Source organism: Primulina tabacum, chromosome 6 (assembly GCF_025594145.1).
Source record: "Primulina tabacum isolate GXHZ01 chromosome 6, ASM2559414v2, whole genome shotgun sequence".
NCBI lineage: Eukaryota > Viridiplantae > Streptophyta > Magnoliopsida > Lamiales > Gesneriaceae > Primulina > Primulina tabacum.
Window position 1 is genome coordinate 24,055,801 of NC_134555.1, and position 18,514 is coordinate 24,074,314.

Consider the following 18,514-nt stretch of genomic DNA (forward strand, 5'->3'; position numbering starts at 1 on the left):
CGTGAATTTTTTCATATTTTTATTTGGCTTAAATGTTAGACTTTTTCAATTATTTTTCCTTAATGGTTTTAACGGTGTTTTAATCCCGAAAAAATACCAAACTTTAATATAAAATTCCTAAATTATAAATTTAGTCCTTTTATATTATTTTTGCTTTTATGAACCATGACTCGACCCCCGAGAACCATTTTAGAATTTTTCTTTATTTAAAAACTCTCATTTGACAACTAAATTTCGACTCCGAGCCAACTTTTGATATTTACGAGTTACCCCCGAACCATGTCGAGCCAGAACGTGCCCATAATGTTAAATTAACCTACTGGACTCTAAGTTTGTCAAGGTATCCACCCAAAATTCAAAAACAAGCTGCCCCACGTGACACCTATTCTGGCCGAGAATCACACCTTGCATGGACTCCATGTTTGTGATCGTGTGAGCCCAGCCGACGCTCTACCACCCAAACCCAACCCATGAATGCTTACTTAGGACCCTAGTGAACCTTCCTAGCCCAGCCCAGTGCCCCACGCATCGAGCCCTCATCGCCTGGAAGTAGCGCAAACCCTGCACAAATCTGTGGAGGGTTCTCGGGTGGAGTCCTAGCCATGCTAGGACTCTTTCCCGAGCCCTCGGTTCGAGTCTTAGCATGGCTAGGACTCTCACCCTGACTCATGACAACCTCTGGCTATGTCCTGGCCAAAGCCAAGGCCAAGCCTTACCCTACAACATGAACCCGATCGCCAATCCCGTGACAACAACCGGTGCAAGCAGTTTTCGTTTCCCTTCTTTTTCTTTTGATTGTTCGATGGTCTAGGCGTGGGTGTGCGTTGTTTTTAAACATGAACGGCACGAAATACCGATGGCGACGAAGAACGGAGAGAACCAAGGCTAGCTTCCCTTAAAACTTTCGAAGAAGAACTGCTGCTTCCCACGGCCGAGGGTTAGCTGCGCCGAGGGAGGAGTTTGCTTTTCACAAATTAGGGTGGCGTGAGTTCTAGAGTCTAAGCTTAGGGTTTTAGTGTGTTTTATATGCTAAATAATTTATTAAATAGACTTAAGGCCTATTAAGCTCCTAATTAAGCCCACTAGTGCTAATTAGGATTTAAATAAAATTATAAAATAGTTTTCATAAAAATAGTTAGTGAATTAAATAGCCGGACTGTTTAGAAGCTCGTATTTTGGTTGAAAATCCAACACCGATAAAAATTAGTCTCGGCGTATAAAATCACCTAAAAACCCCTTATTTTCAAAAATAAGAAAAAGCAACACCCTTATTTTAAATAATTAAAAACAACTATTTAATAAAAATATTTTCTATTTTTCAACCCTCGGTCTCCATTCTTCGATCGCAACTCGAATAACCTTTAAAAATATATTTTAACGCAACAATGTAGAAAATATATTTTTAACATGCAATTATGCACAACATAATTAATTCATGCAATTAAAACATTTAATTAAAATACAAAGAATTTAATAATTTATATGCATGTGGTTCGCGTGACCCTTTAAATTTCCGGGGCGTTACAGAATCACTACAAGAAAATAGACCTATAGGGACGGGAAATATCATCATTAAATATTCAAAACCCGTAGTTAAATAATTTTAATGACGGGAAATTTCCCGTCATGGACCGTCGTTATTGCCCTCCTAGGTAAAGGTAATTAGTGATGGGAATGACATCCCGTCATTATTGTTTTAGCATATTTAGTTACGAGATTTTACCGTCATTAAAACTAATTTAAATGACGAAAAATTTTGTCATTATAATACCATTTGCCTCTCATTAAATAGTTTTTTAATACAATATACCTCTTCATTATATCAACATTTACCCCTCACTAAAAATCGATTTAACAATAAAATTATCCCTCATTAAATTATTAATTACCCTCATTAAAAAATATTTTTAATTATGATGAAATTTATAAAAAAATATTATATTAATTTATCATTATATCAAAAGATGACATTACTAATAAAATATGAATTCTAGAACAAATAATTTTGTTGAACAAAATATTTTATAAAAACAACTGCATCAGCATCTATTCATATATTCAAAATATACAAACTATCAAGTAATAATTTTCTAATCTATCAATGCTTGAATTCTTCTTTGAAGCACCATCCGATTAAGGCAACCTATTAAGTCCCGTCAGTGTGACATCTGTAAAATATAAATAGGAAAGTCAATTAAAATAAAGATGTACTCAAATGATCAAATACCCAGATCCACTTCATGCAACATAAAAAATCTCACAAAGACAAGAAGTCGCAAAATCATCAACGATACAGGGAAAACTTAAGGCTTCAAATCCTTACTCAATACACTCCAAAGAACCAAGAAAAACGAAGCCCAAAAGCTCACCTAAAATGAATAAGAAGTAGCGCGCGCAGGGTCGCAAATTGCACAATAAATCCAACAATAATCTATTTCCCAAACTAACCTCATTTAAGTCTGGTCGGTTGTTAAAGTTTAAAATTATTTATACCACCACCTCCCATAAGAACCAGCTTTTGGGACAACTGATTTTTAACACATGCCACAAGCAATGCTCAAGTCTAGAAGTCAAAATCAACACACGCTTTACAGTGTGATGATTGTACTTTCACAAGTAGTCCATCATCAACAATAAAAAACCTTACCTGAAGGGCGCGACGAAGGGGTCTAATAGGTCCTTTAGCAGCATGTGCACCAAGACAAGGAGTATGCTGCCACACTAGCTTCCCATTGCAGCCAGCATGAACCTTGCTGCCTCCCAGTGCAAGCTCAACATACCACATGTCGGGTAAAAGGTCTTCATTCTCGTTGAGAAGTACAACCTATTTATCATACTTTATTTCAGTAGAATTGAGGAATAACGAACACATTAAACAAAATAGCAAACAGTAAAAGGTCTTCATCCTCGTTGCATACTAGTATACTCTGAAGATTTCATATTTATGGGCATTTCCAGCCAGGTCCTAACAGGTAACTCTTGTAAATACACTAGAACAATCAAAACATAAAAATCCACCGATCTTATAGTATGATCTCAACGAAAAGGAATTTCAAGCAAGCTTGTAATGTAGAACCCGTAAACCAGTTTACGTATAAGCCATGCATAATTCTAGATTTTTAAAATTTAATTGACTTCATTGCATGATTATTTTAAAGGCATTTCTTGGAAGTTAATTATTTTATTATTTCATGCAGTAGTTTGATTTTTCAGTTATTTCAGTGAGGCCGGACTGGAGTTGGAGCTTTGAGATAGAATTTAAGATTCAAGAAACATTTCCAGAATTTATTTTAGCTAGCAAGTAAGTTCATTTAAGTTAATAATGAGGTTTGAGGATTTAATTTAATTACTTGAGGTGAGTAGGAAATAAGTTCATTTAAGTTCCAATAATTAAGGGTTTAATTCACTAAATTAATTATAGGATTAGTGAGGCTTTTAAGGGTTATTAATTTACTAGATAATCAACATTTCCCCTTCCTTTTATAGTGAAGATTTCGGCCACTTGCATTCTAGAATCATCCAACATATCATTTGATAGCAACCATAATTCAAATTTCAAAACTAGTAGACTTGGTCTTGCTTGTTCCCCATTATATGGCAACCACTCCCTCACTCCCCTAACCAATATTATCCTCCCCTCTCCACCGAATTCAGAGTGTATGTGAGAAGAAAAAAAAATCGTGAGGTTCATAGCTTTTAAGAGGAGAGAAACCGAGCAAGGTAGACAAGAAAGCTAGATCGCACCACTCCTCCGCGCCGCGTCGTCGTCGTTTCGTTCGTTTTCTTTCAAAACAAAACCAGGCATGCATATAATCTTTCTTGCTCTTCAATCAAGTCCTACTATTATTTTTAAACATCATTTGTACATGATTTTATACAAGAAAACCGAAATATACCTCAAGCCTTTTCGAAATGCATGTGCAGATTTTTTTTTCGACTTTCATGGCAGCTTCACGGTTTTCTCAAGTTTTGTGGTTTCAGGTGGATGGTTCGATTCCAGGCTCACTAGGCTACATCTAGACACATACTAGGGTGTGTCAAGACTGTGATGGTCCATTCAAACAAACCCCATGCATGACAGAAATCGAAAATAACAGCAGCTTCTCTTCCTTGCCATTTATGTTTCGAAATTCTGTGTGTGCTGTCAAAGGAGAAATGATCTGATCTTGGCTGCCCCAAGGGCCTATAGCCATGGTAAGATCACTTCCCTAGCATGTCTAAGACGTGACTAAGTTGCCCTTTTGGTGGCTTGGTCCATGGTTCATCGGTTTTTAAATCAAACGCAAGAACAGCCCCTTTCCCCATTTCGGCCCTTCCTTGGTACAACATACGAGTATCGGTTTTGGTGGTTTGGTGTGGATCTTGGTTGGCCTATGGCCCTTAGCCAAGGTTCATACCATACCCCTAGATGTCTAGGTCGTGCCATGGTCAATCAAATGGCCACTGGAACGACACGAGACAGCAAGCAAAGCAAAACACCACACGCGCATGCAAAGGTGCTCTCGGGTGAATCTTTTCGATTGTTGCTGGAATATTCCGAATTGTGGCGGGTCTAAAGCCCTTAGCCATGGTTCAAATCATTCCTTGGGACGTTTTGGAGAGGCTTTGGTCGGTGGTTCAAGCCCCAATGGCCAAAAGTCTCGCAAACGACGTGATGCAAGCAAGGTTGCAGCTGCTGGAAATTTACAGCAAGTTGCTGTGTCGGTTCGGAGGCTCGTTTGAGTTCTTGGTTGGCTTTTAGCCTGTGGCCTTGGACGGAACAGTGCCTCATCAAGTTAGGAAGGTCGTGTTTTTGACCGTTTGTGATTCGGATCATTTTTGAGGTCGTACGAGAATTTACGGTGCGATGTGCCAAATTGACTCTCGAAAGAGCGTTTCTTGTTTTGGCCTCCATTTCACCTAGATTTCGACCCTCATCATTTTAGGAGCATTAGTTCATAATTTTAAGCATATTTTAATCATGACTATACGTCGGTTCAGTGTCGGTTCGGAGTCATGATTAAATACGAAGTCGTTAGACGTAATTGTCGCATTTTCAAACTTAATTGCATAGTTTGGTCAAGTATAAGCTATTGCATATTTTTCATGGCATATTTAGGTTGCAGCGAGCCTGGGAGCGATCTAATCCAGTTGGTAAAATATACATGATATTTTTCATTATGCCATTTAATTATATTACGTGCATGAAAATAGAAAATACTTATTTTTGAGATTTATGCGATATTACTTGTGGTCAATTCACTATTATGGGAGCATTATTATATACGGTCGTCAGTGACCGATCAGTTCAGTTTGGTACCACCCGGTCGTCAGTGACCGGTCAGCTCAGTTCAGTTTGATACTCCCCGGTAGCCAGTTATCGATTAGTTCAGTTCAGTGCAGGGGCCACAGGCGTAGACCATAATCTCAACAGAAAATTTTTATCAGTTATTTCAGTACAGGGCTCCAAGGAGCAAACATTCTATTTACTATGACTTTCAGTTCAGTTATGCACGTATTATAATTGCTCAGTACAAGTTATTTTAAGTATGCCTTATGACATGATATTTTATCCATGCAAAATTACATTTTCTCGTTACCTACGATATTTGCATGCTGAGTCTTTAGGCTCACTAGACTTGATTGTTGTAGGTACTGATGAGGCCAGGGCCGAGAGCGGGGACCAGTGAGCCAGCTTGGGTCGGCAGTAGTGGCACCCGAGGACCTCAGTTTCAGCACTAGCCATTTTTTTTATGCTCAGACATTTTATCAGCTGTTGAATATTTTTAAATTGTTATTTTCGGCAAACTTTATTTTCTTCCGCTGCTATATTTTAAACATTGAACTTGAGTTATCAGTTGATTTTATGAATGAGGTACTCCATTTATTTTTAAAAGAAAATTTTTAATTTTTCCGCAAATTTTCAAGCAAGGGGTTTTCGAGCCTCGACAGTTGGTATCAGAGCGGTGGTTCTATATAGGGTTACACTACTACTGACCACGAGAAGCTCACGAAGCCACGCCTTCGGTCTGTAAGTTTTACAGTTCAGCATTTTATTTAAAGCATGAATTATTTTGACAGCATGCTTCCATGAAATAATTTCGACCAGATTTTCAGCATTTTAGTGTTCATTTAAAATAAATTATGGAATTATGCATGTTAGTTACGTATGAGTTATGTTGGAACAGTATGCCCCCTAGACGTCAAGTAGGACACCCGAGAGGTAGTGGCGAGCACCGTCGCGAGGACGATGACGATCAGAGACAAGAGAGGCAGACACCTCCTCCTCCTCCACCTCCACCATTGCCCCCACCTGACATGAGTGCCTAGATGCTAGCTGGGATGACGCAGTTCTTCGCACAGTTTGCGGGGAACAATGCTGTGGTGACTAGGCCGACAGGGCCCGAGGATGTTTACGAGCGATTCATGAAGATGCGTCCGAAGGAGTTTTCTGGGACGTCTGACCCCATGATTGCCGAGGGATGGATCAAATCCCTAGAGGTCATCTTCGAGTTCATGGAGCTGGGAGACGCAGACCGAGTCCGATGTGCCACCTATCTGTTCAATGGAGACGCCCGCTTATGGTGGGAAGGAGCGTCAGTAGCCCTGACCTTGGCTACACTCTCATGGACACGCTTCACGGAGGTTTTCTACTCCAAATATTTTGCTGAGGAAGTTCGCACCAGGTTGACCACTGAGTTCATGAGCCTGAGACAGGGAGACATGACGGTTACGGAGTTCATCCGTAAGTTCGAGAGGGGCTGTCATTTTGTGCCCCTGATCGCGAATGATGCCAAAGCCAAGTTGATGCATTTCCTGGTGGGTCTACGGCCGATCTTGCGCCGGGATGTTAGGGTGTCTGACCTTGCTACTTATGAGATTGCTGTCTCCAAAGCCCTAGCCGCAGAGCAGGATCTGCGGGATATCGAGAGGGATCGCCAGGGCAAGCGCCCAGTTCAGGTACCACACCGCCCTCCTCCTCATCAGCATCAGCAGCAGAACAAGAGGCCTTTTCATGGACCGCCTAGAAATAGGGGCCAGCAGCAGCGGGGACGCCCAGCCCCGAGGACTTATGAGCACCCAGTCTGTCCCAAGTGCTCACGCCGCCATCCTGGAGCATGTATGTCTGGCTCAGGAAAGTGTTTTAAGTGTGGCAGTCCAGACCACATGTTGCTGCAGTGCCCTCAGAGGAATCTGCCTAACCAAGGCAGAGTTTTTTCTCTCCATGTCGCGGAAACCAACCCGGAGACTATGTTGTTGACAGGTACCTTTAAGCTTTAAGTTATTATTTGAATTTCCGTGTTTTGGGAATAAGGATTAAGATTGAACTTAGAACTGTGATAGGATTGCATGCTCTGCTCAGTAGTATTTTGGAGATTTAAGTTAGAAGAACTTTGACCATTGCATGTCTATGAGTTTAGTTCTTGTAACTACTGGATTCAACTTAGAGCTCCGCTCTTTCAGGGAGAATTTTTATATCTGGTTCCGCTACCAAGGCCTTGATAGATTCAGGGGCCACTCACTCGTTTATTTCGGAGGTCTTTGAAAAATTTCTCAAGATCAAGACCATTGGGCTAGACATAGCCTTTTCAGTAGTGTTGCCATCAGGCGAGGAGATGGCAGCCACCAATGTTATCCGAGATATAGACCTTGAGCTGCACGATATTCTTGTTTATACGAATCTGATTGTGCTACCGATGCCGGAATTTGACATTATCCTAGGGATGGACTAGCTATTGAGGAACAGGGTGTTGATAGACTTCCAGCGGAGATCTGTTCTTGTCCGACCGCCTGGAATGGAGCAGTTCTTATTTGAGCCGGACAGGTACTTTCCTTTACCGCGCATTATTCCTTATGTTCAGGCTAGGAAGCTCATGCATAGAGGGTGTCGGGCATTTCTAGCGACCTTTTTATATGTCCACGAGGAACCCAGCCAGTCAGCCTCAGATGTTCCGATTGTCAGAGATTTCTTAGACGTTTTTCCCGAAGACTGTCTCTAGTATGCCACCCGAGAGAGAGGTGGAGTTTTTCATTGAGCTTATGCCAGGTACGGTTCCGATATCCAAAGCGCCGTACCGACTAGCACCGACAGAGATGGCAGAGCTTAAGAAGCAGATACAGGAACTTCTGGACAAGGAGTTCATTCGCCCTAGCTTCTCACCTTGGGGCGCGCCAGTCTTGTTTGTTAAGAAGAAGGATGGCTCTATGAGACTTTGTATTGACTATCGGGAGTTGAACAGGGTTACAGTGAAGAATAAATACCCACTTCCGAGGATTGAGGATCTGTTTGACCAGTTGCAGGGAGCTTCGATTTTCTCCAAGATTGATCTGCGCTCTGGTTATCACCAAGTTGAGGGTGAGAGATGCTGATGTTTCCAAGACTGCTTTTAGGACTCGTTATGGCCACTACGAGTTCCTTGTGATGCCGTTCGGACTGACGAATGCGCCAGCGATCTTCATGGATCTCATGAATCGCGTATTTCAGCCGTACCTCGATCAGTTTGTGATAGTGTTCATAGACGACATTCTCGTCTACTCCAAGAATCGGGAGGATCACAGCAGACATCTGACCACAGTGTTGCAGACATTGCAGAAGCACAAATTATTCGCAAAGTTCAATAAATGCGAATTCTGGTTAGAGAAGGTGGCGTTCTTAGGCCACATTGTTTCCAGCAGTGACATTGAGGTAGACCCAGTGAAAGTTGCAGCAGTCAGAGATTGGGTTGTGCCTCAGAATGCATCAGAGATCCGCAATTTTCTTGGCTTACCAGGATATTATCGGAAGTTCATTAAGGGATTCTCTTCGATTGCAGTTCCACTCACAGCACTGACCCAGAAAAATGTGAAATTTGTTTGGAGCGAGGAGTGTCAGAAGAGCTTTGATACTTTGAAGCAAGCTCTTATCTCAGCACCAGTTTTGGCCGTGCCGTCAGGGTCCAGTGAGTTTGTACTATATACCGATGCTTCGAAGCTCGGTTTAGGTGCAGTTCTGATGCAGCATGGGAGAGTGATAGCGTATGCTTCTCGACAGCTGAAAATCCACGAGAAGAACTACCCTACCCATGATCTAGAGTTGGCCGCCGTAGTTTTCGCCTTGAAGATTTGGAGGCACTATCTGTATGGAGAGAAATGCCAGATCTTTACCGACCACAAGAGCCTCAAGTATTTCTTTACGCAGAAGGAGCTGAACATGCGTCAGAGGCGTTGGTTGGAGCTTGTGAAAGACTACGATTGTGACATTAGCTACCACCCGGGTAAAACTAATGTAGTTGCAGATGCATTGAGCAGAAAAGTCGCAGTGATGGCTCATTTGACGATTCAGAAACCTCTTCAGACTGAGATGCAGAGGTTTGATCTCGAGACTTATCCTCAAGGTAGAGTTCCTCGTCTATCTACCTTGACCATTCAGTCTTCCCTTTTGGACCGTATTCGCAGTGGTCAGTCAGCAGATGAGCAATTGGCACAGTGGAAGAAGAGAGATGAAGCCAAGGGCAGTGTCTTGTATTCAGTCAGTGATGGTATTGTGAGATATCGAGACAGGATATGGGTTCCTAGCAGTGATTTTATCCGAGCAGATATCTTATCAGAAGCCCATACGTCCCCGTACTCCATTCACCCTGGGAGTACGAAGATGTACAAAGATCTGCAGCTATTGTATTGGTGGCCTGGTATGAAGAAGGACATCAGACGTTTTGTGTCCGAGTGTCTGACCTGCCAGTTAGTGAAGGCCGAGCATCAGAGACCAGCAGGTTTACTCAAGCCTCTCTCTATTCCCGAGTGGAAGTGGGAGAATGTTACCATGGACTTTGTGACCGGATTGCCGAGGTCAGCCAGAGGATCGAATGCTATCTGGGTGATTGTAGATCGTCTTACCAAATCAGCGTACTTCTTGCCTATTAAGACGACTTTCACCATGGTTCAGTATGCAGAGCTGTATATCCGAGAGATAGTCCGACTCCATGGTATTCCAGTTTCGATCGTATCCGACAGAGATCCCCGATTCACTTCATCATTTTGGAAGAGTTTGCATTCGACTTTGGGTACGAAGTTGCTGTTTAGCACATCTTTCCATCCGCAGATAGATGGGCAGTCGGAGCGAGTTATTCAGATTTTGGAGGATCTTCTTCGCGCTTGCATCATTGATTTCTCATGGAGTTGGGAGTCGAACTTACCATTGGTTGAGTTCACCTATAACAACAGCTTCCAGTCGTCTATAGGTATGGCTCCGTATGAAGCACTGTATGGCCGCAAGTGCAGATCTCCTGTTAATTGGGATGAAGTAGGAGAGAGAGCAGAGTTGGGTCCAGAGATTGTTCAGCAGGCGGCAGATATAGTAGTCAAGATCCGTGATAGGATGAGGACTGCTCAGAGCCGACAGAAGAGTTATGCCGATCAGCGGAGGAGAGATTTAGAGTTTGCAGTGGGCGATCATGTATTTGTGAAAGTGGCACCTATGAAGGGTGTCATGAGATTTGGCAAGAAAGGGAAGCTCAGTCCGAGATTCATTGGACCATTTGAGATCCTCGACAGAGTTGGGACGCTAGCCTATCGTGTGGATCTTCCGCCGAATCTGGCCGGAGTACACAATGTCTTTCACGTCTCCATGCTGAGAAAGTACATGGCGAACCCTTCGCATGTGCTGAACTTTGAGCCGTTGCAACTTACTCCGAACCTGTCTTATGAGGAGAGACCAGTGCAGATCCTAGACCGGCAGGAGAAGAAACTTCGGAACAAGTTGGTTAGGCGAGTCAAAGTCAAATGGCTCAACCATTCAGAGGAGGAAGCTACGTGAGAGTCTGAGCCGGAGATGAGAAGTCGATACCCCGAGTTATTCGGTGAGTTCTAATTTCGAAGACGAAATTTCTTTTAAGGGGGGAAGGATTGTAGAACCCGTAAACCAGTCTACGTATAAGCCATGCATAATTCTAGATTTTTAAAATTTAATTGACTTCATTGCATGATTATTTTAAAGGCATTTCTTGGAAGTTAATTATTTTATTATTTCATGGAGTAGTTTGATTTTTCAGTTATTTCAGTGAGACCAGACTGAAGTTGGAGCTTTGAGATAGAATTTAAGATTCAAGAAACATTTCCTAGAATTTATTTTAGCTAGCAAGTAAGTTCATTTAAGTTAATAAGGAGGTTTGAGGATTTAATTTAATTACTTGAGGTGAGTAGGAAATAAGTTCATTTAAGTTCCAATAATTAAGGGTTTAATTAACTAAATTAATTATAGGATTAAAGAGGCTTTTAAGGGTTATTAATTTACTAGATAATCAACATTTCCCCTTCCTTTTATAGTGAAGATTTCGGCCACTTGCATTCTAGAATCATCCAACATATCATTTTATAGCAACCATAATTCAAATTTCAAAAATATTAGACTTGGTCTTGCTTGTTCCCCATTATATGGCAACCACTCCCTCACTCCCCTAACCAATATTATCCTCCCCTCTCCACCGAATTCAGAGTGTATGTGAGAAGAAAAAAAAATCGTGAGGTTCATAGCTTTTAAGAGGAGAGAAATCGAGCAAGGTAGACAAGAAAGCTAGATCGCACCACTCCTCCGCGCCGCGTCGTCGTCGTTTCGTTCGTTTTCTTTCAAAACGAAACCAGGCATGCATATAATCTTTCTTGCTCTTCAATCAAGTCCTACTATTATTTTTAAACATCATTTGTACATGATTTTATACAAGAAAACCGAAATATACCTCAAGCCTTTTCGAAATGCATGTGCAGATTTTTTTTCGACTTTCATGGCAGCTTCACGGTTTTCTCAAGTTTTGTGGTTTCAGGTGGATGGTTCGATTCCAAGCTCACTAGGCTACATCTAGACACATACTAGGGTGTGTCAAGACTGTTATGGTCCATTCAAACAAACCCCATGCATGACAGAAATCGAAAATAACAGCAGCTTCTCTTCCTTGCCATTTATGTTTCGAAATTCTGTGTGTGCTGTCAAAGGAGAAAGGATCTGATCTTGGCTGCCCCAAGGGCCTATAGCCATGGTTAGATCACTTCCCTAGCATGTCTAAGACGTGACTAAGTTGTCCTTTTGGTGGCTTGGTCCATGGTTCATCGGTTTTTAAATCAAACGCAAGAACAACCCCTTTCCCCATTTCGGCCCTTCCTTGGTACAGCATACGAGTTTCGGTTTTGGTGGTTTGGTGTGGATCTTGGTTGGCCTATGGCCCTTAGCCACGGTTCATACCATACCCCTAGATGTCTAGGTCGTGCCATGGTCAATCAAATGGCCACTGGAACGACACGAGACAGCAAGCAAAGCAAAACACCACACGCGCATGCAAAGGTGCTCTCGGGTGAATCTTTTCGATTGTTGCTGGAATATTCCGAATTGTGGCTGGTCTAAAGACCTTAGCCATGGTTCAAATCATTCCTTGGGACGTTTTGGAGAGGCTTTGGTCGGTGGTTCAAGCCCCAATGGCCAAAAGTCTTGCAAACGACGCGATGCAAGCAAGGTTGCAGCTGCTGGAAATTTACAGCAAGTTGCTGTGTCGGTTCGGAGGCTCGTTTGAGTTCTTGGTTGGCTTTTAGCTTGTGGCCTTGGACTGGACAGTGCCTCATCGAGTTAGGAAGGTCGTGTTTTTGACCGTTTGTGATTCGGATCATTTTTGAGGTCGTACGAGAATTTACGGTGCGATGTGCCAAATTGACTCTCGAAAGAGCGTTTCTTGTTTTGGCCTCCATTTCACCTAGATTTCGACCCTCATCATTTTAGGAGCATTAGTTCATAATTTTAAGCGTATTTTAATCATGACTATACGTCGGTTCAGTGTCGGTTCGAGTCATGATTAAATACGAAGTCGTTAGACATAATTGTCGCATTTTCAAACTTAATTGCATAGTTTGGTCAAGTACAAGCTATTGCATATTTTTCATGGCATATTTAGGTTGCAGCGAGCCTGGGAGCGATCTAATCCAGTTGGTAAAATATACAGGATATTTTCATTATGCCATTTAATTATATTACGTGCATGAAAATAGAAAATACTTATTTTTGAGATTTATGCGATTTTTCTTGTGGTCAATTCACTATTATGGGAGCATTATTATATACGGTCGTCAGTGACCGATCAGTTCAGTTTGGTACCACCCGGTCGCCAGTGACCGGTCAGCTCAGTTCAGTTTGATACTCCCCGGTAGCCAGTTATCGATTAGTTCAGTTCAGTGCAGGGGCCACAGGCGTAGACCATAATCTCAACAGAAAATTTTTATCAGTTATTTCAGTACAGGGCTCCAAGGAGCAAACATTCTATTTACTATGACTTTCAGTTCAGTTATGCACGTATTATAATTGCTCAGTACAAGTTATTTTAAGTATGCCTTATGACATGATATTTTATCCATGCAAAATTACATTTTCTCGTTACCTACGATATTTGCATGCTGAGTCTTTAGGCTCACTAGACTTGATTGTTGTAGGTACTGATGAGGCCAGGGCCGAGGGCGGGGACTAGTGAGCCAGCTTGGGTCGGCAGTAGTGGCACCCGAGGACCTCAGTTTCAGCACTTGCCATTTTTTTTATGCTCAGACATTTTATCAGCTGTTGAATATTTTTAAATTGTTATTTTCGGCAAACTTTATTTTCTTCCGCTGCTATATTTTAAACATTAAACTTGAGTTATCAGTTGATTTTATGAATGAAGCACTCCATTTATTTTTAAAAGAAAATTTTTAATTTTTCCGCAAATTTTCAAGCAAGGGGTTTTCGGGCCTCGACATGTAAAAAGTTTAATAACTCCAAATCTCTCTTGCTCTTGAATATATCTAAATTATATGCAGAAAGAAACAAGCAGAACAAGACAAAGCATCTTGTAGCCAAAAGTAGCCATAAAAAACTTGCAAGAAAACAATTTTTTAGTCCATGAGGCACAAAAAACAATTCTTGTCCAACCCAACCATTTCACAGTCGATACAAGTTTAATATAGCAACGCAAGAAAATGCCAAAAATGGAGATACAGCTGAAAAAGAAAACATCAAATGCAAATAAATAAATCATAAAATTAAAAAGATACTGAAACCAATAGGGAGAGATGACTAACAATCGGGGTATTCTTAACTTTTCAATTCAGTTCCGCAGAGATAAGATTCAGTTCCTCAATACGCATAATAGTTCCAATAATTATTCATTACACAATTTAAATCCCAACTTCGATTAAAATATCGAATTAATCAACAATTTCAATTTAAATTTCCAACTTTTCAGCAATATGATTTTATTTACTAAATATTTCCCAAATCAAATCAATAAATTCCAATTATCAACTAAATAATCACAAATCTCAAAATAATCGCACAATTAATTCGATACTAATTTCTAAACTCGTCAAATTATACCTCAAAGCTTTCCAACAATCGAACCTACAATATAAACCCAATATATACGTCAATATAACGCACTACAATCGACGAACGTGAATTAAATCGAAGCTACTAAACCGAACAAAAGCTGGAATTTTGGACCCGGAAATCGCAAGATCAAAGCTTACTCTAGTCACTAGCAGTCTCGAGGTGGTAACCCACCGGGAACACGTCGGAATTACTGTTCACGAGCTGAAAAATGGGCTGGAATTACAGGGGAAAAACCAAACGACATACTAAGCTTCAAATCCCTACCAAAAGACAACAAATGAACCAAGAAATCGAACCAAAAGCTCACCAAAAATTGGAGGACGAACACGCGTCGAGCAGCTCGCTACATGACTCGTTGTAGCTCAACTTTCACTCGATTCCAGCCCTAATCGAGTTCCTGGGGTCAAGGCTTACCTGCTGCGGTGGCCGGAGCTCTGGTTTAGGCGACGCGGTGATGGTTGGATGAGGAGGAAGGTGGCCGACGGGATGTAGGGGAAAGGGTTTGGGTTTTAGTTTTTGGCTTTTTCTTCTTTTTTTCTTTTCCTACACAAAAATATATATCCAACTATACTATGAGGGGAATTATTAATTTTAATTCAAATAATGACGGGATTAGTTATCTATTATTACGAAATTAAGAATTCGTCACTAATAATTCAACTATTTAACCATATTTCTTTTACCCTCATAAAAACATCAAAAAAATACCCTTTTAATGACCACTTTTGTATACCTTCATTAAGTTTTTGTCATTATTGATCAAATTTCTTGTAGTGAATCATGGCGATATGTTCTCTAAAAGCGAGTATTATCTTCCATGTATTACAATGCATTATGTATCTCAAATCTGAATAACTGAATGAATAAACTCTATGTTTATTCGAGGTCCAAATTTATTGATATTTCTTGAATCAATGGATGTGTGTACAATAAATATGATAAAATATCACATCATAGTTTCATTAATTCGTTCTTACAACAAATTATATAAAGGAACCAAGTCTCATTATTTCTGTATGATCCTTAAATCTGAATGGTGGCATACTTTTAGTCAAAGGATCTGCAATTATCAATTCAGTGCTAATGTGCTCGATAATTAATTTCTTATCTTTAACACGTTCTCGTATAGATAAACACTTAATGTCGATGTGCTTGCTTCGACTACCATTTTTGTTGTTTTTAGCCATAAAAACACCAACTGAATTGTCACAATATATTATTAATAGCCTAGATATAGAATCCATTATTCTAAGCCTCGAAATGAAACTCTTCAACCATACATCATGTGAAGTTGCCTCAAAACAAGCTACGAACTCAGCTTACATAGTAGAAGTAGCAGTCAATGTCTGCTTTGCACTCCTCCAAGATACAGCTCCACCAGCTAGCATGAAAATATACCCTGAAATGGATTTTTGTGAATCAATGCAGCCATGGTAGTATGAATCAGAGTAGCCAATTACTTCCAAATTCTCAGTTCATCTGAACATAAGCATACAATCTTTGGTCCCTTGAAAGTATCTCATCACTTTCTTTGCAGCTTTCTAATGGTCTAAACCTGATTTACTATGATATCTTCACATCATCTCAACAACAAATGCAATGTCAGGTCTAGTGCAAACTTGAGCATACATCAAGCTTCCGACAGCAGACACATAAGGAATGTTTTCCATTTGTTCCCGCTCTAGATCATTCTTTGGGCATTGACTTAAATTGAACTTATCTCCTTTCACAATGGGAGATATACTTGGTGAACAATCTTTCATCCGATATGTAGAGCCCAAAATCAGTACACGTATAACTCATGCATTTATTTAAATTGTTAAATTATTTATTTAAGTTTAAAATGATTTTAACGGTGCATGACTTATGATTTGAATTATTTTAAAATATTATATTTTTATTTGATGCACGTTAAAATGTTTTCTTGAGTGTCATGTTTCAGGTGAATATTCGGTGCGAGATCGGGAAAAGAGGTCGGCGATGATTTAGGCGATTTATGAAAATGTGATATTTTATTTCAAGTCGAGAAAATTGTTATTTTAAATGATCATGAAGTTTTAAACATTTTAAAGTCTAATTTAATTATTAGGTGATTTTAAGATTTTAAACTTTTAAAGATTTGTCACTTGTGCAATTTATTTTAATTAAGGTAATTTTTGTAAAATTAGTGTGAGAATTACATTTTATTAGCATGTTAATTATTAATTAAGTAATTTTTTTCCTAATTAAACCCCCTAATCCCTCCCCCTAACACACATGTTACAACAAACACATGCAACACACACATTTACACACACACGTTCAGAACACACAACACATACATACACATTTCATTTCATTTTGTTCTGAACGTGCTCTCCAGCAGCCACCATTCCCTTCAAATTATTTCAGCAACCACACTTTGATTTTAGCAGCAAAATTGTGCCTCAAATCGCCCGGATCGCTTCCCGCACCGTGTCGCTTTGTTATTCGCCGTATCATGAGTTTTAAAGATTAAAGGCACGTATATTCTTTCTTTTTTATATCGATCTTGTCATACTATATGTTTTGATGTTTATTGTGTACAAAAACCAATGTGTGTTATGCAAAGTTTGAGCAAAAATGGTTGGATCGATTTTGAAACGATTTTTAGATATTAAAAACCGAGTTTGCCTGTCATTTTGATTACTGTGCATTTTCGATCGATTTTCCGGAAACACTTTCAAAATATAAAACTTAGTAATTTTTGATACCTTCGATTTGACAGTAAATTCGTAATTTTTGGATAAGAAACGTGGGAGATATGATTTTTATCGTAAAATCGCACAAGCTGTGAAATTTCTGTGTCACAAAACCCGTCACCTTATGTTATTTTGAATTATGTGACTTATAGGTTGGTTTTCTGGAAATGTTTTCAACATATGATTTGTGTATCTTTGATTTGATAGCAAATTTGTAATTTTCTAATAAGAAACAAGGGATATATGATTTTTATCGTAAAATCGCACAAGCTGTGAAATTTCTGTGTCACAAAACCTGTCACCCTCTGTTATTTTGAATTCTGCGACTTATAGGTTGGTTTTCTGGAAATGTTTTGAACATATGATTTGTATTATTCTGTGTTATCTTCGATTCGATAGCAAATTCGTAATTTTCTGATAAGAAATGAGAGAGATATGATTTTTATCGTAAAACCGTTTAAGCTGTGAAAATTTGTGCATGTTCTTCACGTTTTCTCAAGTTTTGATTGCATGCTTCATTGGATCTCCTGAATCTTTGCTGCTGTGGTTAGGGCAGCATGTCCAGAGCGTTTCAACGAAGCCTTCGGATTTTTTAAGTGTGTTCGACGTGCAAAAAAAAAATGTTTTATTTTTGAGGTATGTTAAATTGTATATTGATCCAAATGAGGTGAGGCCTTTGATTCAAGCTTCTTGTTGGGTTGTTGAAGTGAGAGCAAGATTATTTTGGGTTCAAAGAGCTAAGGTAAGCTTGTGGTTTTGTTTATTCTTTGATTTTGGTGTTGGGGAGAAATCATGGGTTTGGTGATGTGTTGATTTTATGGATTAATTGATATGGGTTTATGATTATTGAGTTGTTGATGGTTCAATACATGGTTTATTGTTGTAGGATTGCTACCAAGATTATAGATTCAAGGTGTTCTTGTGGTTTGTAAGTGGAAATTCATCCCTTGTGCTCACATGATGTTATATGTATTGTGTTTCAAAGGTTGTAATGTGTTATTCCCTTCATTTGCTTCATAGTTATGTATTGATTCATTTGTTATATCTATTGGAGGCATTGTATGTCTCAATTGTATTGAAAGGGAATACAAAGATATAGTATTCAAGGTGTTTGATAAAATGTCCCAAAGAAAGAGTTTAAATGTTTTATGGATTGATAGATACATAGTCAGAGATTGCATGCAATTAGTTGATCAACGACCATAGGCTTATATCCCTCAGAGTTGTCAATTTATATCGATGGGATAAGAGCACCATAGACAGAGTTACTATTGATATCAATCCACCATAGTAAAGAGAAATACCATCTCATTGTTATGCTATTGCTACGATATACATGTTTCAGAGTTGATGGTATTTTATGTTTTCAAAGCCATGTTTTACAGAATATACTATGTATCATTGCTATGTAAGAGTTCCACTTGCTGAGTTTTATACTCAT

General features: G+C 39.7%; 1 long non-coding RNA gene across 2 annotated transcripts; it reads right to left on the reverse strand.

Annotated features, from left to right (window-relative positions):
* Nucleotides 1-2,029: 2,029 nt before the first annotated feature.
* On the reverse strand, nt 2,030-14,579 carry LOC142548115 (uncharacterized). 2 transcript variants are annotated; one of them, XR_012820895.1, is made up of 4 exons: nt 14,491-14,579; nt 14,339-14,362; nt 2,370-2,824; nt 2,030-2,168 (listed from the first exon to the last, which is right to left on the reverse strand). It is a non-coding gene; the product is annotated as an uncharacterized LOC142548115 (long non-coding RNA). The 2 variants fall into 2 exon arrangements; XR_012820896.1 differs by lacking the exon at nt 2,370-2,824.
* Between the last annotated feature and the right edge of the window lie 3,935 nt (nt 14,580-18,514).